General features: G+C 42.7%; 1 protein-coding gene and 1 long non-coding RNA gene across 4 annotated transcripts in view; one reads left to right on the forward strand and one right to left on the reverse strand.

The window, feature by feature from the left end:
- The window catches only part of SLC4A4 (solute carrier family 4, sodium bicarbonate cotransporter, member 4), a 408,259-nt gene that overhangs the window by 46,611 nt on the left and 335,080 nt on the right, over nucleotides 1–26,568 (forward strand). Inside the window, exon 1 of one of the 3 annotated variants that reach the window (XM_021100500.1) lies at nucleotides 15,445–16,050. The exons of 1 other annotated variant lie outside the window; for it this stretch is intronic. The gene's annotated coding sequence lies outside the window, so the exon portion shown is untranslated. Of the gene's footprint in view, nucleotides 1–15,444; nucleotides 16,051–26,568 lie in introns of those variants that run through there. One more of the 3 variants, XM_021100504.1, reaches the window with a different exon arrangement.
- LOC110261977 lies at nucleotides 16,597–17,199 on the reverse strand. The gene is made up of 2 exons (XR_002346383.1): nucleotides 17,030–17,199; nucleotides 16,597–16,829 (listed from the first exon to the last, which is right to left on the reverse strand). It is a non-coding gene; the product is annotated as an uncharacterized LOC110261977 (long non-coding RNA).

Raw genomic sequence — 26,568 nt, forward strand, 5'->3', positions numbered from 1 at the left:
TTTGCTCAGTGGGTCAAAGATCCTGCGTTGCAGTGAGCTGTGGTGTAGGTTGCAGATATGGCTCGGATCCTGTGTTGCTGTGGCTCTGGTGTAGGCCGGCGGCTACAGCTCCAATTCAACCCCTAGCCTAGGAACCTCCATATGCCGCAGGAAGTGGCCTTAGAAAGGCAAAAAGAAAAAAGAAAAAAAAAAAAAAGAGTGTCCTGTACCTTCTCTCCAAATCAAAACAGTAATTTTTGTCTTCTGCAGTCTTGGTCCTCATCAAGTATCTGCATCTTAGAAAACAACACCATTTCGTAGCTAAGACTTAAGCGTTATCCTTGATTTTTCTTGTCCTTTCAACTCCGACTTCTAACCTGTCAAGTCCACTTAGTTCTACCCTCAAAATTCCTCTCAAATTTACCCACTTCTCCCCATCTTCAGTGCTCTCCCCCAACACAAGCCATCAGCTCCTTTCTAACCCATCTCCATTTAGTATTAAGAAATAATTTCCCCAGTCCTAAATTTGATCATGTGATGCCCCTGATTAGAGGTCTTCAGTAGCTTCTGATTGCTCTTAGAATATATCGTTTGTTTCTTCCTGCACCCAAAAAGTCCTGCAGTCTCCCGCTTCTACCTTCCCCAAATCTCATCTCATGCCACGCTTCCCTTTGCTCAGGGTACTCTCCCCTCACCAATCTCCTTTTATTCCTAGACTCCCAAGAGTCTTTGAGCCTGCTCTTTCTGCCTGAAGTGCTTTCCTCATAGTTTTCTGCATGGCTAATTCTTTTAAAGTCAGTTGCTACCTCCTCAAACCTTCCCTGACCAGCAATCTAAAATATTCCATCTCATGACTCTCTCCTTTATCTTCATATTAATTTCTATAATTGAACTTATCATTCTATACATTTGTCAACTTTATTGCCTCTTTCCAACTAGAAGTAAAGCTCCCTGAAGAGGGTGGCCTTGTCTGTCTTGCTCATTCCTATTTCTTGAGTACTTCATTGGATCTGGTATATAATTAGACATTCCAAAAAAAATTGTTTTGAACAAATAAATGAAAGATTGTGGGGGTTTCTGTTGTGGCTCTGCAGGTTAAGAACCTTACTAGTAGTAGCCATGAGGATGCAGGTTTGATCCCTGGCCTCACTCAGTGTGTTAAGGATCCAGTGCTGCCGTGAGCTGTGCTGTAGGTCACAGATGAGGCTCGGATCCTGCATTACTTTGGCTGTGGTGTAGACCTGCACCTGAAGCTCCAATCCGACCCCTATCCTGGAAATTTCCATATGTCACAGATGTGGCCCTAAGAAGCAAACAAACAAACAAATAAATGAAAGATTGTATAAAACAAGGAGAAATCATATGTTTAAGCTGAATTGCTCATAAAAGCTTATCCATATTTTACTAAAGCCCATGACTGAACACAAAAGATGTAAAAACTCCCAAGTGCTTTTTGGGTTTCATGTGTCCTTTCGAGGGGGATCTTGCTATATTTGAAGTTATAATTGTTATTTGCTCAACCTAAGCTTCATTTATTCGTTCTTTCACTTATTCAGTTTTTAGTGAAAGCCTACTATATTTTAGTGAGAATATATCATGGGATGGCACTAGAGGAGATGAACAATGTGAAGATGTGTAAGATTTGTTTCTTACTCTCAGAGAACCTCCAGTTGTGTGGAGAAATGAAGAACATATATGAAAGCCTCATTACCTTGAGACCTAAGTGGCACAACCTATGTACCATCTATTTGGAAAAGAGTTCTATGCTGAACTAATCAGAGGAGATAATATGGATGAGGTCTCACCTAATTGGAAGATTAAAGATAAAAAGAATGTCCATAGGTGTAGATGGAGGTGGAGGAAAGAAAGTCATTCCTGGTAAAAATAAATTGGTGTGAGCCAGTAACCAGGACCAAGAAAATGAAATGCATGTTTTTGGGAAATGGTGAGACACCTAGGCTGTGTGGAGCCTCAGGTCGTGTATGGGATCAGTAGGAAATACAGTTAGTTGCAACCTGATCAAGAAATTCCACTAACTCTAAGCTAAATAACTTGGATTTCATTCAACAATTGATGAAAAGCTTTGAAAGTGTTTTGTTGATGTTCGTTTGTTTGCTTTTAGGGAGGGCAAACAAAACAAAACAGTGCTTTAGGAAGATTAACCTGCTTTGTGTGCAGTTTAAACTGAACCGGGGGTGGGTGGGTGGTAAGGAGCCCAAATGTTTTCCACAGAAGACCATGTCATTTTAACTTTCTCTGTGTACCTCCCAAGGGTAGATTGAGGAAGCACGGGAGAGTGGAAAGAGTGGGGCTTAGGCCTAGTTTCAGAACCCTGGCTCCATAACTTTGGTACTTGTATGGCCTGAGGTTGGTCATTTGACTTTTTTGAACCTCTATCTCCTTAACTGTAAAAGTAGGGTAATTTTCATCCCATTGTACAAGGTTTCCGTAAGGATTAGGAGGTTCTTGACAAACAGTAGCTACTAGCTACTATCAATTACTGAACGTAGCACTGAATTTGTTTCCTTAGAGTCTTTTAGCATCACACAGGACTACTTCCATTTGCCCTGATTGGTGGTTTTTGCTAAAGCAAGATTGTAAAAGCAGTTTGTTAGGACAGCATCACTATACCTAGTACGGCATATTGTCTCCTATCTGAAAAATCACCTCCATCTACTTGATTGCTCTACTCTTTATTCCAAGTAGTTACTGCAGCATCAGCAAAAGCTCTCAAATGGTTGTTTCTCTAAATGGAATGTCTTTTACTCTTGCCAGGATAGACAAAGTGTTAAATAAGTACTCAATACTTATTATATTTTGATTTAATCAAAGAAGCAGTAATAGAATTTGAGGACCACTGACTGGAGCAGCAGGAGCTGGCCAGTGCTCTTTCTTCTACTTCATTTCTTTTTAGGGCTTATTTTTATACCCTTGGACTTGGATGCCAGGCTATTGGTTCCAAGACATCACTGAGCCTATGAAGAAAGGTGAGCACCTAGGAGTGATTTGAGGTTACTTCCCCTGGATCAGAGGTACCGAAGTTCTCAAATGCAAGATTGAGAGGAAATGAATTTACCTTTTAATTATTTGAAAATTTTCTTCCCTTTTCAGCTTCTGTTATACCATTATGTGTACTAGCACAGAAATTTCTGACATTTTTGCTAAATACTAACTTTTAAGTTTAAGCAAATAAGAAGTGCTGAAGGAATTTTTTGCTTTTTTTTTTTTTTTTTTTTTTTGTCTTTTTTAGGGCGGCACCCTTGGCATATGGAGATTCCCAGGCTAGGGGTCTAATCAGAGCTACAGCTGCCAGCCTATACCACAGCCACAGCTCACCAGATCTGAGCCACCTCTGCAACCTACACCACAGCTCACCGCAACGCTGGATCCTTAACCCACTGAGCGAGGCCAGGGATCTCCCTGGAGGAAATTCATTACCAATTTCTGTGTTAAGCCTGGATGCAATGTTCATCTTGGGTGAAATGAGATGAAAGTTACAATTTTTTTTTCCTCTTTATGGCCGCCCCTGCAGCATGTGGCAATTCCTTGGCTAGGGGATGAATTGGAGCTGCAGCCGACGGCCTGCGCCACAGCAGCAGCAACACTGGATCCGAGCCACATCTTTGACCTTGTGGCAACATCAGATCCTTAACCCAATGAGTGAGGCTGGGGAGTGAACCCACATCCCCACAGAGACAACATCAGGAGTTTAGCATGCTGAACCACAATGGGAATTCTGAAAGTTGTAAAATTTAACTTAGGAATGACGATGGCTAGTACCAGGCTCAGGCCTAAATACCAAAACATAAATAACGATATCAAAACACCAAGAGAAAGATTTTCTTCTACTGCTTATTTGAATATGAAAAATTAAGGAGTTCCCGTCTTGGCACAGTGGTCAACGAACTGACTAGGAACCATGAGGGTGCAGGTTTGATCCCTGGCCTCACTCAGTGGGTTAGGATCCAGCGTTGCCACGAGCTGTGGTGTACGTCGCAGACGTGGCTCAGATCCCACGTTGCTATGGCTCTGGTATAGGCCGGCAGCTACAGCTCCTATTAGACCCCTAGCCTGGGAACCTCCATATGCTGCAGAGTGGCCCTAGAAAAGGCAAAAAGATTTAAAAAAAAAAAAAAAGAAAGAAAATAAAAAAATTAAAAAGTTAAGGAAGAATAGAACAAACAAATACCATGGTGTTACCCAATCACGGGAAGTTATTCATGGTTTTCGGACACGTATGTGTTGTATGTCTATTTTGCACCTTATAGGGATCATTGTGGACAGAAGCACATACATGTGATTGAAGTTCAAACACCACAAACAAATTTCTTTTTTTTTTGTCTTTTTGTCTTTGTTGTTGTTGTTGTTGTTGCTATTTCTTGGGCGCTCCCGCGGCATATGGAGGTTCCCAGGCTAGGGGTTGAATTGGAGCTGTAGCCACCGGCCTACGCCAGAGCCACAGCAACACAGGATCCGAGCCGCATCTGTGACCTACACCACAGCTCACGGCAACGCCGGATCGTTAACCCACTGAGCGAGGCCAGAGATCGAACCTGCAACCTCATGGTTCCTAGTCAGATTCGTTAACCACTGAGCCACGACGGGAAGTCCAACATGGCTACTTTTAAATCACAACTATTTAAAATGAAATTTGGGACTTCCCGTCGTGGCTCAGTGGTTAACGAATCCGACTAGGAACCATGAGGTTGCGGGTTTGGTCCCTGCCCTTGCTCAGTGGGTTAACGATCCGGCGTTGCCGTGAGCTGTGGTGTAGGTTGCAGATGCGGCTCGGATCCTGCGTTGCTGTGGCTCTGGCGTAGGCTGGCAGCTACAGTTCCGATTGGACCCCTAGCCTGGGAACCTCCATATGCCGCGGGAGCGGCCCAAGAAATGGCAAAAAGACAAAAAAAAAACAAAACCCCAAAAAACCCCATAAAAGTAGCCATGTTAAAAAAGAAATTAGGAGTCCCCTTGTGGCTCAGTGGGTTAAGAATCTGGCCAGGATCCATGAGGATGTGGGTTGGATCCCTGGCCTCACTCAGTGGGTTAACGATCCGGCATTGCCGTGAGCTGTGGTGTAGGCTGCAGACGAAGCTCAGATCTAATGTTGCTGTGGCTGTACTGTAGGCTGGCGGCTATAGCTCTGATTTGACCCCTAGCCTGGGAACCTCTAAATGCCAGAGGAGGGGCCCTTAAAAAAAAAAAAAAAAGAAAGGAAATTAAAGCCCAATTATGGTGGCTTCACCTTCTAGAAATTCTGGTTTTGGATAGCTGTGTTCTTGAAAACTTCATGCAGGTGTTGTTACTGGGGTATGAGTGCTCAAGTTCAAGTAAATTTGGAGCAGGAGAGTTAAGTGAAGTAACATACTGTGTGGATTTCCCCAACAAGTAGCCAGTTCTCTGGATTAGGTGTTTAAGTTCATAGAGAAACACAAACCCCCAACTCCAAACTGCTGCTAATTTTGAGAACATCTCATAGTGGACATGTAAGAAAATGCATGGGGAGTTCCAGTTGTGGCGCATCAGAAACCAGTCCGACTAGGAACCATGTGGTTTCGGGTTCAATCCCTGGCCTTGCTCAGTGGGTTAAGGATGCCCTGTTGCCGTGAGCTCTGGTGTAGGTCTCGGACGAGGCTTGGAACTGGGCGTTGATGTGGTTAAGGTGTTGACCGGCAGCTCCAGCTCCAGCTCCAGTTCAATCCCTAGCCTATGAATCTCCATATGCTGTGGGTGTGGCCCTAAAAAGACAAAAAAAAAAAAAAAAAAAAAAAAAAAAGAAAGAAAGAGAAAGAAAACATATGGAGTTCTGATGGTCACATGGCTTCTTTGATGATGGAGTGATAACACTACTATTAATAAAGTTTTTATGAAGGTGGAGTTCATTTATGTTAAGTAATTAGAACAGTCCCTGGGGGAGGTCCCATCATGGCTCAGTGGTCAACGAACCTGATTAGCATCCATGAGGACGTGGGATCGATCAGTGGGTTAAGGATCTGGTGCTGCCATGAGCTGTGGTGTAGGTCGCAGACATGGCTCGGAACTGGCATTGCTGTGGCTCTGGCATGGGCCGGTGGCTACAGCTTGGATTAGACCCCTAGCCTGGGAATTTCCACATGCCATGGGTGTGGCTCTAAAAAGGACAAAAGACAAAAGTAATAATAATAATAATACAATATGACCAATCAACTTGAATCCACAGATCTTAATTACGTAAACAGGAAAATATGCCAGAATATCAGCAGTCTTTTCTGAAAGAGAATATTTCTCACTGCCATTCTCTGTTGCACATTATTTTTTTTAAATAATGAAACTATATTACTACCATAATAACAGATGTTCAATTTTGAAAACCAAACAGCTATAATCAAAGGTATAGCAAGATGCCCGATAAAATATTATTTAAAATTTTTGCACTGTATTTTTATTTGCCCAGGTGCAAGAAAAGCAGCAATATTCTTTCGAAGATCTTCTCATCCCATGACACTGATTTGAACAAATCAGGAGGGCAGTGAGCAAATGCTGTCAGCGCTGAATAGCATCCAATAACTATGAAAATGTTCAGATATTCCTGCGCTGTTGTTGGTGTCACAGCAGCCACTGTTTGATAGTTTGTAAGGATGTTAATCTCACTGTCTATCAGGAGAATTTCTGTTGATTATACACTACAATCCTAGATAATGTATAGTTATACACTACTTGTATGAAAAATAGTGATCGGCAGGTAAATGAAATTATATTTTTGATTCAAATTTAAGTTAAAAAATTAGCTATCGATCCACATGGCTCAAAATTCAAAAACATACAAAGGATACAGTGAAAAGTCTTCCTTCCATGCCTATCTCACAATCACCTAGTTCCCTGTCCTGGAGGCAAATAGTGCTTTTAGTTGCTTACATAGCCTTCCAGGGCTATTTTAGACCCATGCAAATGATACATAGATGTAGTCTAAAAGTTACAGATTAGGAAGAATGATGTTGTAAGGAATTTGTGGAGCCTGAATCTGTCTTAATAGAAATATACTCTGGTTGAGTAAGGCTCTCTATTTTTAATGTTCCAAAAAAGAATGGATGTGACTGATCATTCTACAAGTAATTTTTATTATTTTTTTATTGAAGTATAGTTGATTTACAGTATTGTGTTAATTTCTGCTGTATAGTAAAGTGAATATATATATATATTCTTTTTAAAAATATTTTTTTACATTCACAGGATATTGGATATAGTTCGCTGTGCTCTACAATAGGTCCTTACTGATTATCCATTTATATATAATAGCTTGCTAACCCCAACTCCCCCTTTGGCAACCACAAATCTCTTCTATATGTCCACAAATCTGTTTCTGTTTCATAGATAGGTTAATTTCTGTCATATTTTAGATTCCATATATAAGTGATATCATATGGTATTTGTCCTTCTCTTTCTGGCTTCCTTCACTTAGGATGAGAATCTCTAGTTGCATCCATGTTGCTGAAAATGGCAATATTTCACCCTTTTTTATGGCTGAGTAGTATTCCACCATGCAGAAGTACCACATCTTCCTAATCCATTCATCAGTTGATGGACATTTAGGTTGTTTTCATGTCTTATCTATTGTGAATAATGCTTCTATGAACATAGGAGTGCATGCATATTTTTGAATTATAGTTCTGTCTGGATAGATGCCCAGGAGTGGGATTCCTGGGTCTTACGGTAATTCTATTTTTAGTTTTCTGAAGAACCTCCACTGTTTTCCATGTGGCTGCACCAATAGTACATTCCCACCAACAGTGAAGGAGGGTTCTCTTTTTTCCACACCCTCTCTAGCATTTGTAGACTTTTTGGTGATGGCCATTCTGACCAGTGTGAAGTGGTAACTCAATGTAGTTCTGATTTGCATTTCTCTAATAATTAGCGACTTGGAGCATATTTTTAAATGCCTACTGGCCATTTGTATGTCCTCGTTGGAGAAATGTCTATTAAAGTCTTCTCCCAATTTTTCCATTGGGTTTTTTGTTTTTTATTGTTGTTGTTATTGTTGTAGAGTTGTATGAGCTGTTTGTATACTTTGGATATTAAGGCCTTGTTGGTCACCTCGTTTGCGAATTTTCTCCCATTCTGTAGGTTGTCTTTTCATTTTGTTTATGGTTTCCTTTGCTGTACAAAATCTTCTAAGTTAAAGTCTCATTTGTTTATTTTCATTTTCATTTCTATTGCTTTGGGAGACTGACCTAAGAAAACATTGGTATGATTTATGTCAGAGAATGTTTTGCCTATGTTCTCTTCTGGGAGTTTTTTGGTGTCATGTCTTATGTTTAAGTCTTTGGCCATTTTGAGTCTATTTTTGTGCCTGGTAAGAGGGTGTGTGCTAACTTCATTGATTTACATGCAGCTGTCCAACTCTGTAAGTAATTATTGAGTTCCTACTGTGTGTAAGACTTCCTGCCAAGTGCTGTTTATCCTGTCAAATTGCCTTTAACATTTTCTTTTTTTCTTTTTTAGCTTTTTAGGGCCACCCTCGTGGCATATGGAAGTTCCCAGGCTAAGAGTCTCGAATCCGAGCTGCACCCACTGGCTTAGGCCACAGCCACAGCAACATGGGATCTGAGGCGTGAATGTGACCAACACCACAGCTCCTGGCAATGCCGGATTTTGAGTGAGGCCAGGAATCAAACCTGTATCCTCATGGATAGTAGTTGGAGTTGTTTCCACTGAGCCACAATAGGAACTCCTAAAATTTTTCTATGTATTCGTCTTGTCATTCATATCTGTATGCTCCGACATCCTATGTCAGAGAGGCCTTCCCTAACACTTACTCACAAATAGCTCTCCCTCACTCTCTCACTGGGTTCTGTTTCTTCTGGAGCTGGATGATTCCATAACCTCTCACCATTTCTCTTTTGAGGATGAAAGGGAGTGCTATTATCATTACACAGAGATAACAGGATAGACTGAACTCTAAACTGGGATGGTTGGCCACTGGGATAGTTCACCGGGATAGTTGAACTCTAAACTGGGATGGTTATACCATTTACTACTTCATAGCATTTTGCATTTCAGGGAAATGGAGATTATCTTGTCTGTTTGTTCACTTGCAAGCTCCGTGAAGCCAGAACTTGGTTCTAGGAACCCATCACCCGGAAGAGTTCTTGACACATAGTAGGTTCTAAATACATATTTGCGGGCCGAATGGATGACACCATCATGCTTCATGTTCTGTGTAGAACTGAGCATCTTTTGGTCAGCAACAGGAAATTGAAAAGTCATAGAGGGCAATTTTGCTCAGAATGTTTCCTTCCTTGGGATAAGGGGGGGAACAAAGGAGCCAACTTTGAATATTCGAATTTCAGTCTTGCAGCATTTCCTGTAAAGAGATCAGTCTGGCAGAAGTGCCAACTGTTTGGTTATTTGCCAGGAGATGGAGGTGCTGTGGTCTCCAGGATAGGCCTGGTCTGAGGAATAGACCAATGGGACCAGAAGGGTCATGGCCCAGTTCGATCCAGTGGTTGGTTAATCTATAGAAAATCTGTCTCCACACAGTGGAAAAACTGTATCCATGTGACTCAGTCCACAGGGGAAAAGGAAGAACAACTTAAGAGCAAGCAACCTGCCAGCTGGGCCTATTCATCCTCCAGGAGGTGGGAGGCCAGCAGGATACAAAGAAACAAACACCTGTCTGTGTCTGGGAGGTGGCAGCGTGGACACACACACACACACACACACACACTGATTAGCAGAGTCCAAGCTTGGGAGTCAGCTTTTGTAGAGGAGTGTGATGTAATTCTCTCATATCTTACCTAAAACAAGACTAATCTTTTTAAGCATAGCAGGCATAGGTTTGAGGGGCTTAATAGCTAGAGTTAATTTTCCCTTATCCTTTCCAAACAGAGAGGCCTGTGTCCTGTTAGGCTGATCCATGGGAGAATTCCTGTAGGAGAAAGAGGCTGAACCTCTGGCCTAGGGATATTAAACAGTATTCATAATAAATGTGTCAATACGATTTCTCAAAGATTTGGATGTTTCTCTATCACAAACGTATTGTTCAAATTTTATTAGAGGAAAATATTCTGGTATCCTATTGGAATCACTGGGTTTGGGGGTAATTATCTTAAACTGAGGGAACTGAGGCCCAGAAAGGTTGAATAACTTGCCTTCCTTAACATGAACAGAGTTAGGCTCCTATTTTTAGAAGTTGGAACCTCTCCTAATATTTGACTTCAGGTATGTGTTTTAAAAATGACAACTGGGAGTTCGCTTGTGGCACCGCAGGTTAAGGATCCAGCGTTGTCACTGCAGCAGCTCAGGGTGGCTAAGTGAGGGTTCAAACCTCCTCACGCCACAGGCATGGAGGAAAAAAAAAATTGGAGTTCCCGTTGTGGCAAAGTAGAAAGGAATCTGACTAGTACCCATGAGGATGCAGGTTTGATCCCTGGCCTCGCTCAATGGGTTAAGGATCCAGCATTGCTGTGAGCTGTGGTGTAGGTTGCAGATGTGTCTTGGATCCAGTGTTGCTGTGGCTGTGGGGTTGGCCAGCGGATACAGCTCTGATTTAAACCCTAACCTGGGAACTTCTATATGCCACAAGTGTAGGGGGTTAAAAAAAAAAAAAAAAAAAGACAGTTGGATATGGTTGAGAGCTTAGCAGTTTAAGCTGTGAAGCAACTCATGATACATGTTTAACCAAATAAAATTATTTTCCCTAGCTTGTGCTATACTGGCAGTTTGCAAAAAATGTTTTCACCTTTCTTCATTCCTCATAAAAAGAGGCTACAGTTATTTTTAAACCTGGGACTTGAAGGAGGGAATATAGATTATAAATTGAGGTTGAGTTGGAGTTTGCATCATGGCTCAGTGGTTAACGAACCTGACTAGTATCCGTGAGGATGTGGGTTCAATCCCTGGCCTCGCTCATTGGGTTAAGGATCCGGCGTTGCCGTGAGCTGTGGTGTAGGTCACAGACGTGGCTAGGATCCTGCATTGCTGTAGCTCTGGTGTAGGCCAGTGGCTACAGCTCCGATTTGACCTCTAGCCTGGGAACCTCCATATGCCATGGGTGTGGCCCTAAAAAGACAAAAAGACAAAAAATAAAAATAAAAAAAGAAATTGAGGTTGACTTGATCTATTCAGGAATTTGTTGGACCAAATATGTAATTTCTGGAGTGTAAGTGAAACAAAAATGAAGTCCTTAATCTCTTTCTATCTCTCTCTTTATCTATAGCCTCACTTTCATCCAGATTAGTCCCAGGATGAGAAGAAAAAGTGATTTTCCTCTTTCCTTACTCTGACATCATGAGGTGGTTGATTAAAGTGATTCCAGAGTGGCCACTTTAATGATCATTTGATGGCAATATTGTTTAATAGCAAAACAACTACAAGTCAGAACAAAAACCAGTGCAAAGAAAATCTCTATTCTGTGTAACAAAATGTTAGACTTTGACCAGTGAGCTGTGTATTTAAAAAGGAGCTGATATTAGCAACATTTTTGATCCTTCTTTGAAGTTTGTAGCAATAAGATATAACATATCTATATTATCTCCTTTTGTTTAGGGCCCCAGATGAGATGTGTATCATTGCTGTAATTTTGTCTAACTCCAGGATAAGTAGTCAATGATATCCTTCACCCTTTTTTCTTTTCTAATAAAATAATATAATAAAGCCCCAAATATAATAGTTATATTTATGGGCTCTGCTATTTGTTGAACAAAATGCTTTAATCCCAAAGGAGTTTGGGATCAACATATACACACTACTGTATATGAAATAGATAATCACCAAGGACCTACTGTACAGCATGGGCAAAGTTACCCAATATTCTGTAACAACCTATATAAGAAATTGATCTGAAAAAGAACAGATATCTATATATGTATGACTGATTCACTTTGCTGTACATCTGAAACTAACACAACATTGTAAATCAAATACACTCTAATATAAAATAAGAATTGAATTTTAAAACGAGGAAGAAAAAAACTTAATGAGAAAAATATGCCTTATAGATAATATCCAGTGATAAGCTGTCTCTGTCCTTGCTTTATATAATGAGGAAACTTAAATACAGAGGTCTTTAAGTAACAAAAAGAAAAAAAAAAAGGTTTTTTTTTTGGCCTCACCACAGCCTATGGAGGTGCTGTCACAGCATGTGGAAGTTCCTAGGCCAGGGATCAAACCCATGAACAGCAGTGACCCAAGCCACTTCAGTGACAACTCCAGATCCTTAACCCACTATACCACATGGGAACTCCTCAACAAACATTTGTGTTTTTTTGTTTGTTTTTTCGTTTTTTGCTTTTTAGGGCCACACCTGCAGCATATGGAAGTTCCCAGGCTAAGGGTTGTTGGAACTACGGGGGCTGGCCTACCCCACAGTCACAGCAATGCTGGATCTGAGCAGAATCTGCAATCTATACCATAGCTCACGACAACATCAGATCCTTAACCATCTCATAGATACTAGTCGGATTCTTAGCCTGCTGAGCCACAATGGGAACTTCCCAGAGATCTTTATAAAGAGGTGTGACTAGAAGTTCCCATGGTGGCTCAGTGGTAACAAACCCAACTAGTATACATGAGGACGTGGGTTCAATCCCTGCCCTTACTCAGTGGGTTAAGGGTCCATTGTTGCCATGAGCTGTGGTGTAGGTCACAGAAGAGACTAAGATCCCGTATTGCTGTGGCTGTGGTATAAGGCCAGCAGCTATAGCTCCAATTCGACCCCTAGCCTGAGAACTTCCATACGCCATGGATGCAGCCCTGAAAAACACAGAGGGGGGAAGAAAAAAGAAGTGCGACTATATGAAATCATGCAAAGATTGAGAGAACTCTTTGTGGTAGTAATCCTACCTGCAGGTCAGATCTGTATCCTGTTTCTTTGAGTAATCATCACAGGGTCTATTGGTTGCATTATTTTTCTACATATAACTTTGTTTTAGAATCAAAGAGTGCCATGCTTTTCTAAGACCAGGAGTGCCCGGACTGCCTGTGCAAAAACTTTCATCTCCATTCTTGCTGGAGATACTATGTCCTCAGGAGGTTTCGTCACCTGCTGCCACTAGATGGTGCTTGTCACTGAAACAAAGGTTTTTTTTTTCCTCCCATCTTTTTTCCCTTTAGGTGCCTATAAGGACTTTGGATAATATGAGAGAAACTTGATTGATACGCTAAGTAGTGGGTGAGTATTCTAGAAGGTCATTTAGCACAGAGAGTTATTTATTAAAAAAATAAAGAAATCATTATCAGTAAAGATTACTTATCCTGTTTTTCTAATGCCATTAATTTTTCCTGTTCATTCTTCTTGTCACAAAGCTGTGTGAATTTCAGTATTAAATGAACAAAATAAATCTTTCCTTGGGCTCATGAGAATCAAGAGACATACCTCAAGTTTTAGGATAGGTGAAAAAAAATCTCAGGGTTCCTTGTTCTCCCCCAGATTAGGAACAGCACAGGTGACCACACGCACAGTTAATGAGAAAAGTTAATCAATGACCTTTCAAAAGAAAAACACATGCATCTCAATTACTGGACAATAATCAATAGGGAAGGAAATGGAACATGCTCTTTGAATTGTGGGATAGCAAACATCAAGTAATGAGAATGATAACAGGGGTTGTCGGCTTTTTGCCAAAGAGAATTCTTTTTCTCATTAATTTAAGGCACTCATGAAACCTTGCCCCATAGTGCTCTAATTCCTTCTCTGCCTCCAGCCCCACACTTCAACTTTATATCCCTTTCTGGGTAAAATTTTGTCAATCTTGATAATGAAATGTCTCCAGGGGGTTACCTACTTGATTTCTGTGAAGGACAGTTTGATATATTTTGTAACAGAATATCAGAAAACCCAAGTTTCTTGGACTTTTCCTTTCCCAGTCACCGACACTGACCATTCATGGCTGGTTCCTGATTATAATGAGAAATTGCCAGCTATGTTGAAATACATAATCCGCAGTGTGAAAAACTGCTGAACAGCAGTGGCAAATTCTTAATACAAAAGTGGCTTCTCTTTTCCTGTGAGCTTACTTTGGGGTTGCTGATTCTTGCTAACTGTGTGCTCAGGGACTGAAAGTTAATTTTAACATTAGTCGAAAACCAAAATATAACTACGTAGGCAAGACCTTTAAAGCTAAATTAAAAAAAAAAATCTTGTGTTTTGAATTTCCCATGTCACTGCAGTTGGGTCACGTAGAATGTGTGAACATACATGTGAGCCAGAGAGGTAACAAGGGCCAGGCACATGACATTAATGCATTTTACTTTTAAACATTAGGCAGCTTCTGGTGGTCCCTAGTGCCTCCTGAGCATTAATTAAGGAGTTTAAACACACCAGGTTTTGAAAAAAGATATAAGTATATACTGGCTTCTCAACCGCTCGTGAGGTACAGTAAATCTATTCTAGTTTTAAATAAGGGCAAGGAAAGCCTTTGTCCCCAAAGTATTTTCCTCCAGATTTTTTCTTTTCCTGGAGGTCTTTTTACTTATAGCTTAGTATTGAAGAAAGATCTGGAGCCAGGAGCAAGTAGTCAGTGTGTGATATTACTTCTCTTTGGCTTTTCGTGTTTTGGCGGCTCCTGTCAAAAATGCAGTTTGGTCAGTGACTTCCAAGTGTATATTCTCTACGTATGTAACATGTATTAATAGGAAATGCATATAGACTTGCATCACATACTGTGTGGCTCAACTCCATTCGGTGGCTACTCTCTGGCAGTACCCAGGACCTTGATAGTGTCTGAGCCGACAGTCTGTTCATATCTTAATGGTCTTAATGGTCAACTTAACTGATCAAAATGGGGCTGGGTCATTGATATATTATTAGTATTATTTGCTTGGCCAAGAGGACTTAAACCTCTAATTAGCCTTAGGAACAGAGTCAATACAATAATCCCTTTATACCCGCAAGAAACTCCCTTGGAGGGACAAATGTGTTTCCCAGACTGCTTGAGGAAGACAGAAGTCATCAGTGACAGAAGCAAAGGACAAGGTTGAAAGCCGTGCTCTCCTCAAACATCCTTTGCTAAATAAAGGTGAACAATGACTTAATTCGCCTGCCAGCCCTCTTTCTACCTATATTCCTCAAGTTTGATAAAGTAGCGTCCAGCGGGATCTGGGCTGGGAAACGCCAGCAACTTTAGTTTTTCAAGAGAGAATACGCTCTTCCCCAGCCGGGAACTCTTGTGAATAGGACAAAAGGCTGGACCTGGCTACCGGCTCAGAGCCTGAGAGAGAGGGAACCCCGGAGGGCGCAGGCGGCCAGTCGGGAGCTGGGTCCCTAGCCAACTCCAGGCGGGCCGGGAGCGCGGAGCCCGAGCCCCCGGCGGAGGCGGTGCGGCCCGAGGCCCCTCCCCGCCGCCGCCGCTGCCCGGGCGGCTGACGCTGAGCGGCGGCCGGGAGAGGTGGGGGCCGCGCGGGCGGGCGCGAGCGAGGGCAGGGCAGGGGGCCGGCCGAGGCCAGTGGCGGCTTTAAATATGGATCGCGGGCTCGCGCTCGTGGCACAGCCTGCGCCACGGCCGCCGTCCCCGACCCCCCCCTCCCCAGGCTCGCTCCCGAGGGGCGTCCGGGCCGGGCACCGCCGCTGCAGTGCTAGTTTCTGGCAGAAACACCGGTGATCCCCAGAAATATGCAGGGGCTGCAGAAGGCCAAGTAGAGTAGACGCCGCGCTCTCACCCACTCCCTAGCCGCCGCCACGCGGGCCCCGTAGACACCGCCCCCCCGCGCCTCCTTCGCCCCTTTCTCCCCGGCAGTTCAGGTTCCAGTCCCGCCGGCTCCGAAGAGCCCCCCCCGCCCCCGCTCGGTCCTTGCCGCCCTCCCGGAGCGCGCGGCCCCCGGGGCGGCAAAGTTGTGACTACTTGGGCGCTAGTGGCTCGCGCCCCGTTCGCTCCGCGCCCCGCGCCGACAACTTCCCGCGGCTCGGCCCCACCGCGCCCCGGGCCCGCGCCTCCGGGGATCCCGCGGGCCCCCAGCTTCCAGCCCCGGCGGCGCGCCGGGCAGCGCTTCGGCGGCGGCGGCGGCGGCGGCGGCAGTGGCGGCAGCTAAGGCGGCGGCGGCGGCGGCCCCACACTCAGCCGCCAAACTGGAGGAGCGCCGGAAGCCCGACCCCAGGAGGTGAGCGCCCGGCCAGGGCAGCGGAGGGAGGGTCGGCCGAGCCCCTCGCCTCCCGGCGGCGGGCCCGGAGCAGGTCCCGGAGGGGGCGCGAGCGGCCTCGGCGCGCGCCGGGCGGGAGAGGTCAGTTGCCGGCCGGGCATCCCCGGGGCTGGACGCCGGCGGAGTGTAAAAGCTGATTCCGCGGAAAAGAACTTCCCCCCCCCCCTCCTATTAAGCGTTTCGAGGAGGCGTTCGGGTGGTCCTGTTTCTCCCACTGCCCCCAGCGCGTGACCCGGCGTTGCTGCCTGGACTGTGGGGCCACTGTACCCCGCGGGCTGGGCTCCGGCGCAGTGACACGTGTGTTCCTGCGAGCCTGGGTGGCCCCAGTGTGGCTGGGCACCTGCTTGAGAGGGAAACATCCCTAAACCCACGAGCTGGGGAGGCTGGGGGAAGGGGGGACTTTCAGTGCCACCAAGACCGCGGCCCCCACTTCACTGCCAGATCTGGAGCATTCACATCTCTCGCTGGCACGCCGAAAGCGGGGGGTGAGTCAGGCAGATTCTCTGCGAGTGGCACACAGACAATTATTTGCAATGGATTTGGAAAGGGGAAGCAGAGGTTAAACTGGGATTTCTCTTGGCCAGCGACAGTGGAACTCTTCCTCAGGTACTGGGCAGCATGTGCGTCTTGGCAAGAAGAGGTGATTTCTTTTTTCTTAAGTGCATTTTGCCCAGCCTTTGCCAGTCCGTTAATAAGAGTCTCACCAGAGGAAGGCAGGAGATGGGAACTACATCAGCAAACTGCAGCAAGCAACACAAAGACAAAAGTTATTAAAGAACAAAAGAACAGCAACAACAACACCCCCTTGAACCTGACAAGAAAGATGGTGAAGGGAGCCATTCTACCTCTGTACTACCATCGCAAATCGTTTTTTAAAAAGATTCCTGATAAAACTTGGGTGTTTTTCCTCCCCACCCCTTATCCCTTCTCCAGGTCTTACCTTCTCAAGCAGAATTGGCCCAGAGCAAGCTCTTTCCGGGTTTGACAAAGCAGAGCAGTTAAGGACTTTGGTTTATCCTCCCTGAGTTTCACCTCCGTGCTGGAGAAAGTTGCTCCTAATGGGAAATCAGGAACACTGCGCTGTGCCAGACACACATTGTCTCGAATCCTTGAACAATTCCTTTCGTAAGAGACACTGCATTACACCAGATTCCCTTTTTCTTGTACCTCGGACTTCCGAGTTAGAATAATACCTGATTTAAAGTGTACGTCGCTCATTAGGTCTTATTTTTTCATTTTGATTTGATTAGATTCTTCAAGCAGTTAGAGCAGTCAGTATTCAGTTGCTTCTCATGGCCAATGTAATGTCTTTTGAAAAGGTTTCTGACTTAACTCTCTTCCTTGTAACTATCACATTAGCATTTCAGTAATCTTCATGGTCATTATGGCACTTAGAGAGTTAGTATAAGTTCAATCGAAGGAAGCATGTCTGCTTTTTCTATAGCTTTAACAACTGAGAAAAAACTTTTACTTTCAGTTTAAAGTAAAATGTAGTGATAGGAATCTGCTCTCTTTCTACTACATCTTCAAGTTGAATAGTTTTAACTTTATCCCAGAGTCTCTGGTTAGATGATAGAAAGCTACCACATATATGGACAAAGAGCGGACAGTAGCACTCCTATGAACTGTTGAGGCACAGGGCATTTTTCAGAGTGGGGGGGCGTGGGAGGGATAAGATGGGATATTTTGGTAGTTCCAATATCTACCTTTGAGGAAACAGAAAACTAAGAAACTCCCAGCATTTTGTATGAAGGTCTTTTCAAAATTAGGTTTTGGGTGTCATTTAATGTTTCAGGGTCATTCTGGAGCCTTACTAACCTAGAGAGATCTCCAGCCAATGAGATTGCCAGAATGTTGTACTCTGTTTATAGTGATGTATTTCTTTTAGTTCATTTTGTTAACATAAAAAAACTTTAAATGTTTGAATGTTACTGTTATCATTTTAGTCTTTTAAATGATAAGAATATATTTTGGGTTTACAGCAATGTGCGAAAGCAATATAGGGAATTGTTTTTAGAGAAAAAACATATGATTGAAATAGGGTAACCTTTGGGACAGCTTCCAGCATGCTCTGGTGGTAATTTCATTTTTCATTGAGCTCTGGCAAGTATAATTTTGAGGTTCTGATCCCTTGTTCTGATAACTGAGAAGGGAGATAATCTGGCCAGCGCTTACAGCTTAACGAAAAACACAACACTTAAGGAAAGGAAATACACGTTAGTTGGTGAATCATGTAGATAATCAGGTTTCTCTGGCTGCCTCTGAGGGCGCTGCAGTCCACGAGGACTACTGATGGGTCCTGTGAGAATTCACTGCTACTTAATTGTGGCAGTACACACCATCTGCTTGTTTCTTGTTGCTTTTTTGTGTTCGTTTTTCATGTGAATGAAATCTGAGACTGGAGTCCTTAGACATAAAGTTTGGGAGTGGAAAGAACAAGCTGAGAAGAGAAAAATCTAATGCTGAATGGAAGTTTCTAAGGAGCTTTGCCTTGATTGCTAAAGGCAAAGTATCAGGGTACATGATTTGACGGGACAAAGGAAGCTGTCAACCAAACACATCTCTCAGGTCTCACTATTGCTGCAGTTTCTGAGGCCAGCCTATGATTTATGAAATACAACCCTGCTGGGGGATCTGTTGAGGAAAATGCAAAGTTTGGGAACATCTAGGAAGTTAGTAAGACTTTGCAAAATAGATCTTGCTACTTTGAGGAATTTTTTGCATAATACAGGATTTTAAGGGAGAGGAAGAATAATGCTTCTATCATGTGGGGTCAGGGCTAAAGTTGTAGTCCACATACATTTTGGCTGTTCTTCCAGTAGATAAGCGTTTGATATATCTATATCACAAATAGAAAATATGCTCCTGTCCTATTATGAAGATATTTTATATCCCTTGTAGTGTACACAATTACTTACTTTTCCAGCAGTGGAGGTGGATTCTTGTAACAAATCCTTTCACTCAGTTCTTCTGTCTGATGTACATTCATACACAGGCAGTGCATGCATGCACAAATACTACTCATTTGTACACGTAGCTGATTTTATTTTATCTGAATCCATATTTATGACCATCGTAATGATTTTTTGGCAGTGACATTTATTGCATTTCTCAAGTCTCAGCAGTTCAATGGCATTTCAAACACAGCATCAAAAGTCAGCCAGCTATGAGTGGTGATGGATTTACTCACTTGGCAGAGGAGAGAGGAAAATTTTTCTTCCGATCTTCTTCATGATGTTCATAATTGTATCCCTCAATGATAATGCCTTATTTGCTTTTGGATCTAGTTATGTGTTTGAAAAGTAGTGGTAGAACTAGTCATAGTGAAAGCTTGTGCATCTGTAGTTATTTTCAGAAGCTGAAACATCATCTTTTTCTTCTTTCCTACAGATTAAGTAGATGTAAGGGATGATTAAGCTCGTTGAAAAGATGAGGAGACTATAAGACACAGAACTTTGCCGGCTTTTCTTAACCTCAGCGGAAAACTATTGGTGGAAGTGGGACTGAACATTTCATCTTTGAACTAGTGATACCTGTTTGTTGAATGACTGTCATCACATAAACGAATGTTTCAGTCACAGCTTTTAAGATACTAAAGCAGATAAACATTGATCCTGGTGTAAAGTGAGAGCTTCCGTTCCCTCTTGGTAATTCTGTTCAGTGGTGGCACCCACCTGCCTCTTTATTTCAGGTCCTGCGGTGCCTGCGGGCGATGTTTTCAGGTTGTGTGTGACAGTCTTGACAGCAAACTTTTGTTTTTCATGCAGAATGAAAGGAGAAAGAAGTTCCATGAAATTAGGAGGTAAAAGGAAATAAAGAACCACCAGCTAGTATTTCAGGCTTTTTTTTTTTTTTTTTAAACTTTGTGTATTAGTAAAGGGTATTTCTGTTTTAGAAACCTTAAAGAAGTTTTAAATAAAACAAGTAGTATCCTTTTTTGGGGGGGATTTAAAAATTAAAAAATAATAAATTAAATTAAAAATTAATAAAAATTGATAAAAATACAGAATGAGAAAGGATTTTTTTTTTTTAAATGGATCAGATGTTCTGTGAATGACACAGTTAGAAGAGGTGTTCATAATGTCTTGGATAAGAAGTTAGCAGGTTTCTTTTCTTTTTTATGAATGTCTTCACTGGGTGATATTCTTTAAACTATTTACAAATCAGTAAACTTGTGGGATCTGGAATTTTATTTGTTAATTTTGCTATGGCCTGGAAACCTGGTATTCACTGATAGGGCCCAGTAACAACTCCATCTATTTGAAACTCCTGTATTTGGCATATTCTTCAGCAAAACAGCTTATGAGCAGGCAAAATAGAGGGTTAAAAAAAAAAGACATACGTTAAAGAGGATTCACTTTACTCATAGGAGACCTCAATCTGTTTACTCTTAAATTCACATGCAGTTGTAATGTGGCTGATAACATTTCTAATCCTACAGCAAACAGAAAATTACACATTAGAAGATAGAAATGGCCTGATATTGGCTACGTGGGTGACCTTGAAAAGTGCTGGAGAACAGCTTGGTAGCAGAGGAAGAGCTTGAATAAGTACTGAAAGCAGATGTAAGAATCTGGAGTGCCTGCTGTGGTGCAATGGGACCACTGGTGTCCTGGGAGCGCTTGGTTAGATCCTGGCCCGGCACAGTGGGTTAAGGATCTGGTGTTGCCACAGCAATGGCTTAGGTCGTGACTGCAGCTCAAATCTACTCCCTGGCCCAGGGAAGTCCATATGCTTCCAGGTGGCCGAAAATGGAAGAGAAAAAAAAAAAAAGAGTTAAAGAAAGCGTGCTGGCTGAGGACTCTGCCTGCCGTGATAGCTTCACTTCACACATTCCCTTCCCCCTCTCCCTTTCTCCTTCCTTCCTTTCTTCTCTTTCTCTTCTTCCTGCCTAAGTTTTTATTGAAATCCAGCTTGTGTATAGAAAAGTGCGCATGTCATTCAGTGATAAGTAAACAGCTCAGTGATTTACCTAAGAGCACAGCGCTGACTCAGCACCGAGGCCGGGATGTCATTGTCAGCAGCTAGGAGCCCCCTCTTCCCTCCCTGCCCAGTGTATCTGCCCCAGGCTTCTGGGACTGTAGGTTACTTTTACCTGTTATTGAACTTTCTGCCAGTCGTGTATCCCTGTGCCTGACTGCTTTTGATCAGTGTTATGTTTCTGAGCTTCATGTGTATTTTGTGTGCAGCAATGGTTTGTTCTCATGGCGCTGTCGCATTCCACTCTGTGAGAATAACACGATTTATTTATTTCACTGTTTTTTTTTTTTTTCTTTTTTAAAATTTTATGGCTGCACCCATAGCGTATGGACGTTCCTGGGCCAGGGATTGGATCCGCTGCAGCTGCAGCAACGCTGGTGCCTTTAACTCAATGTGCCAGGCTGAGGATTCAACCTGCATCTCCATGGAGACCTGAGCCGCTACAGTCAGATGCCCAACCCACTGCACTACTGCAGGAATCCTCTGTTTTACTCTCGATGGACATTTGAGTTTTTTTCTGAGTTTTTTGAGTTTTCGGTTATTTTGAAAAGTGCTGCTCTAATCATCCTTTTGGACATGTGGGGATTTGGGATGTGTGTGTTGTGGGTTGAATTGCTTGGCCAGTCTTAGCAGGTAGTGCCTTCCTTCTGTAGTGGTACCAGCATCTTAGCAGCGTCTTATGAGATGGGCTACTCCACATCCTTACCTACAGCTGGTGTTATCTCTTTTTAATTTTAGGCATACTAGTGGATGTATCAGTGGTATCTATCACATTGTGGTTTTAAATTGCATTTCCCAGAATACCTCTTTTTTTTTTTTTTTTTTTTTTTTTTTTGTCTTTTGTCTTTTGTCTTTTTAGGGCTGCACCCAGGGCATATGGAGGTTCCCAGGCTAGGGGTCTAATTGGAGCAGTAGCCACTGGCCTACACCACAGCCACAGCAACTCGGGATCCGAGCCCCATCTTCCACCTACACCACAGCTCACGACAGTGCTGGATTCTTAACCCACTGACCAAGGCCAGGGATCAAACCCCGTCCTCATGGATACTAGGCGGGTTCATTAACCACCAAGCCACAATGGGAACTCCCTCCCAGGGTACCTTTTTATAATGTTGACTGGCTTTTGTTTTTCTTTTGTGCAGTGCTAGTTCAGTCAGGGTTTTTTCTCATGGAGTTTCTGTCCAGCATGTTGTCCCAAGTAAGAAAGTTGGGGAATAATCTTACTGTATTTATTTCAAAAAGCGAAGCTAACGAGGCCTACTCATTTACTGGCGTTTCTATACAGTAAGTAAAATAAATGAGTGAAGAGATTAGGAACATTTGAACTTATAAACACCATAATCTGGATCTGTAAAACTGTGTCCTTAAAAAAAAACAACTTTAACACAACATTGTAAATCACACAGAACATGTCCTCTGTGCTTTCTATAAAATAGAACGTCTTGGGAGTTCCCGTTGTGGCGCAGTGGTTAACGAATCCAACTAGGAACCATGAGGTTGCAGGTTTGATCCCTGCCCTTGCTCAGTGGGTTAATGATCCGGCATTGCCATGAGCTGTGGTGTAGGTCACAGATGTGGCTCGGATCCTGCGTTGCTGTGGCTCTGCAGTAGGCAGGCAGCTACAGCTCCGATTCGACCCCTAGCCTGGGAACCTCCCATATACCACAAGAGTGGCCCAAGAAATGGCAAAAAGACAAAAAAAAAATAAAATAAAAAAAATAGAACGTCTTGTAATGTGATATTGACCGTGGATTGATGGAAATGTGCACTTGGAAGATCTGAATTGGAGACTCAGCTCCCTTATTTGTGAGTTATTTGATTTGGAGAATTTAGAAAATCATCTAAGTCTTTTTTTTTTTTTTTCTTTCATTATTACAATGGCTGTAAAACCTAATCCATTAGAGGTATTGTAGGTGACAGGCAAGGTGGCACTTATAAACCCCTGTTCAGAACTGTGAATGGCCATTCGTATCTTAGTTTTAGTATTGTTGTTGCATTCTCCAGCATATCTTGGTCTTGAGTTGAATTGTGCCAACATTGAGAGCAGTTCTTGACACATTGATAGATGTTTGCCAAATGAATGAACAAGACACTTTAGCATCTTTCTTGAGTTGCATGTTTCAAACTGTGTTTTACATTTTTTCTGTAGGACTTTTACTTTTTATTGCCAAAGCTGAGTTGGGAACAGGATTTCTTAAACATCAGCTTGAAAAATTGAGTCTAGGAAGCTCCCGTTGTGGTTCAGTGGCTTACAAATCTGACTAGTATGCATGAGGATGTGGGTTCGATCCCTGGCCTCGCTTGGTGGGTTAAGGATCCGGCGTTGCCATGAGCTGTGGTGTAGGTCAGACATGGCTTGAATCCTGAGCTGCTGTGACTGTGCTGTAGGCCAGCAGCTGCAGCTCCGATTTGACCTCTTGCCTGGGAACTTCCATATGCCTCAGGTGCAGCCCTAAAAGGGCCAAAAAAAAAAAAAAAAAGCTGAGTATAAGAGCCAGCAGTTTGAGATCACCCATTTCACTCTATAGCGCATATCAAACGTATGCCCCCAAGTAACACACGCAGGACCTGGAGAACCCTTGAAAATGATCATGGAGCTCTTCACCCCACGAGTGAGCCCCCAAAGCTTCCACTCTGAATATTTTTAGCTTCTATAATTAGAATGCTGGCCAACAATTTCCAGATTTAAAATACCATAGTTGGTTTCTCCAGTGCTGATACCTTGGAAACCATGTTTCATGAAAAATGAAATATTTAAGGGTGAATACTAGCTGCAAACTGGAGCTTCCAGGGGGCCCTCTCAGCTTAGTATGGATGAGGTGGTTCTTCGATGTGTTGATTATAAAATCAGAAGCAACCTTGCAGCCTATACCTATAAACATTTTGAAAGGTCTGACTCTCAACTGTTGGTTTGGTTTTCTGACCTCTTCTTCATCTGAAAAGGAGTTTATGCCACATATTTGCATTTAAATGAAATAGATTTAAAATTTGTATGCTTTTTGTATTGGAGAATTACATGATAAACAATAGTAAGTGTCCCTTTGCAAAATCAGGCCTGCAGCCGAAGGAACTTGGATTTTGATGTGGAAATCTAATTAGATTTTCTTACCCCAAGACTGATTTTCTTTCCCTTTTTTTTCCCTTTATAGTTGAGTTTTTTCCTTTTCTTTTGAGAGCCGGTGGTGGTAGCGTTGGTTGGTTGGCTTTTATCATTTAAGTGTAACTTAAATGTACAGACTACTGAGCATGTAACACATATTGCTTCAGAATAACTGATGTCACTGTACATTTTACTAGGACGTTTACCTTTTAGTAGGACGTTTACCACCTGAATGTGGCTGCTTTAGTGTGACTTAATGGAAAAATGGAATCATCTGGAATAGTAGACATCTTTTGTTTTCTGTTACAGACAATGCTATGGAAAATTGAAATAAATACAAAGGGTAATTATGGTGAGCCTTGTTAAACTACCGTTTTAAAAGTAGTGAATTTCAGAAAACCTCATCTTCTGTTCTGGGTGATTTCATTCCTGTGAGAAGTTAAAGTGGGTCCTTTAAAAACAAAGGTACCCAGGCATGTCTGGTCATTGCTGTGTTCTGTGCTGGAAGCAAGGCTTTTCTGTTTGGTGTCCACTCAGCACCACGTGACTTTAGCAAAAAGTGGCGCGGTGGATCTAGGGAAGAGCAACTGTTTAAAGAATAGGCTCGTGACAGCAATAGTATCTAAACTGAGATCCCCTGAGAGCTGGAGTGGGATTTGCTCTTCCATTGAAATCCTGCTCTTCAGCCTGGAAATGTGTTGTCACTCTGGCCCGATGGGAAGATCCCTAATGTCTTTAACAGAAACCAGGCTTTGGCACCTGCTACCCGGAACGATCATGAATGAAGTTCTGAAAGTGTCGTTTGTGAAACATGTTTGTTCTGAGTAAGGACCCAGTTAGGTCAGCACACTTGCAGGTTTGCCTGGGTCCTTGAGTGTTGGTGGCTGCCCTCCTGGAAGCCCCCCTCTCGCGTGCTGCGCGTTGGTTGCAGCTGCAGCAAAGACGTCGGGGTAGCACTGCTTCAGAAATCCTTCCTTCTTTTGACCTCTCCAGACCACGTCCTTAGGAATGTGAGATGAACGCTCATGATGTTAGCAGAGTGGGGCCTCATGGTAGGAGATGGCTAACGTACTGATTACAATCACCTCTGGAAAATTGCTGAGCATTAGCAAATGAAGCAGAAGCATACAGCTCACACGTTCGCACTTTTCCGAGTTGAACTCCTTTGCCAGGGGAAAGAGAGAAGGCGGATAGGAAGTGTCCCAAAAGATTTGCATAAATGAGATCAGTTCATTTCCCTGGAAAAAGAGATGAAACTAAAACACCCGTCCAGAAACGTCAGAAAAAAATGTAATTCAAGCACTCACACTTTTTACTGCCTTAACGTTCTGCAGTGACTTGAACCCTCTAATTGATCAATCACTTTATCGCTTACTGCTCTGCCCTGTTTTTGTTTCGTATGTACTCTTGTTGTCGTTCTTTGCTTTCTGCTTCCTCACTGTAAGAGTTGTGTCAGGGTCTGTTGTGGCCTCACAGTGGCTGGCGTAGGGAAAATACTTATTTAGTGAAATGATAATTAGCTACTTAAAAAATCTGGACAGACCAATCAGAGATGCCCAGTCATTACACTCAGTGTAATCTAAAGTCTGTTTCTTCTAGAGCAAGTCCTTCACTGTCGTAGCTCTGATCTTTGCTGGTAGGTCTTTTGAATACTTCTTGTGAAATCTGTTGTCATGAAGCTTGGAATCCAGTGACTTAGGGGATGAAACTTTTTTATTAGAGTTTGTGATGTTTTAGAATTCCTTGGAAAAATTACCTAACCTTTCTATTTAGATAGGACTCTCTTGTATCTGTTATCTGCACTGGACACAATTTTATTTACTAATTTTTTGAGATTAGAAATGAATTGTTAGCACTTAAAAAAAAAGCTTTTTATTTTGAAATAATTGTAGGCTCACGGGAAGTTAGAAAAACATAGTTCAGCTTTTACATAGTTTTCACCCAGCTTCTTGTGATGAGCACTGCTTTTAAGATTTCTAAAGAGGCATTTACCTAAAAAAAGATTAGGAGGAATTGTAATTTTTGTGCCCTCTCTGAAGAGTATAGAGTAGGTGTTGTCAAAAAGGCAAAATTAGGCACATCTAGTACTTTCTGGGTTTCATTTGGCAAAACCTGAACAGGTACCCCCTGTGGTGAGCATGGGGGGGTGGTGTGGGGGGGTGAGTGGGTGGGGAGTTACTCCTTTTCTTAAATCTTTGCATCTGGGCATTTGGTGTTTACCTCACTGTAATCATTCTTTTATGTTGATCATGTTAAACACTAGGAATTTTAAACCCAGATGTTGTTCTCATGAAATCTTTGGAAGATGTAACACAAAAATAAGTGAGGGATAGTAGAACTCCTTTATGGTACTAGTGGGTTTTTTTTTTTTTTTTGTTCTTTTTGTCCTTTTAAGGCTG

Source organism: Sus scrofa, chromosome 8 (assembly GCF_000003025.6).
Source record: "Sus scrofa isolate TJ Tabasco breed Duroc chromosome 8, Sscrofa11.1, whole genome shotgun sequence".
NCBI lineage: Eukaryota > Metazoa > Chordata > Mammalia > Artiodactyla > Suidae > Sus > Sus scrofa.